Source organism: Schistocerca nitens, chromosome 6 (assembly GCF_023898315.1).
Source record: "Schistocerca nitens isolate TAMUIC-IGC-003100 chromosome 6, iqSchNite1.1, whole genome shotgun sequence".
In the NCBI taxonomy this organism is placed as follows: domain Eukaryota; kingdom Metazoa; phylum Arthropoda; class Insecta; order Orthoptera; family Acrididae; genus Schistocerca; species Schistocerca nitens.
This window is the reverse complement of record NC_064619.1, coordinates 557,985,282-557,986,197: the sequence shown is the minus strand read 5'-3', so window position 1 is coordinate 557,986,197 and position 916 is coordinate 557,985,282. Positions and strand designations below refer to the sequence as shown.

At 47.6% G+C, this 916-nt stretch overlaps 1 pseudogene; it reads left to right on the top strand.

Annotated features, from left to right (window-relative positions):
- Positions 1 to 223: 223 nt before the first annotated feature.
- Positions 224 to 341, top strand: LOC126191896 (5S ribosomal RNA; annotated as a pseudogene).
- Positions 342 to 916: the final 575 nt, after the last annotated feature.

The following is a 916-nucleotide window of genomic DNA, read 5'->3' as shown; positions in this document are numbered from 1 at the left end:
ACTGGCTGACACTGACGGCGGCGGTGCACAAATGCTGCGCAGCTAGCGGCATTCGACGGCCAACACCGCGGTTCCTGGTGTGTCCGCTGTGCCGTGCGTGTGATCATTGCTTGTACAGCCCTCTCGCAGTGTCCGGAGCAAGTATGGTGGGTCTGACACACCGGTGTCAATGTGTTCTTTTTTCCATTTCCAGGAGTGTATTTTACGGAGCTAGTACAGGAGTGCCAACGGCCTTGCCGCAGTGGTAACACCGGTTCCCGTCAGCTCACCGAAGTTAAGCGCTGTCGGACTGGGCTAGCACTTGGATGGGTGACCATCCGGTCTGCCGAACGCGGTTGGCAAGCGGGATGCACTCATCCCTTGTGAGGCAAACTGAACAGCTACTTGATTGAGAAGTAACGGCTCCGGTCTCGGAAACTGACATACGGCCGGGAGAGTGGTGTGCTGACCACATGCCCCTCCATATCCGCATCCAGTGACGCCTGTGAGCTGAGGATGACACGGCGGCCGGTCGGTACCTTTGGACCTTCGTGGCCTGCTCGGGAGGAGTTTTCTTAGTTTATACGTCGATAAAGCAATGACGGAAATAAAATAAATTTCCAATGCTACGATTAAAATTCAAAGTGAAAGAATATTAACTCTAAGAATTTTTAAAATATTAATACACAGCATTTGCGTCTGTACAATGACAACGATTATTGAAGACTTCATCTATAACTATTTGAAAAAGAATGTCCGTCCATCTCAGGTCACAGTACTCAGCATTTAGTTTTCTGTATTTAATTAATTAATTAATTTTCACATAGCACGACGTGATGGGAATGCTGGCGATAATGTGACTGAAGCAACTTGCTATTGTTGTTGTGGTGTTCTATAAACCCTAATCAGGATATTGTTGGCACTAAACAATTATTCT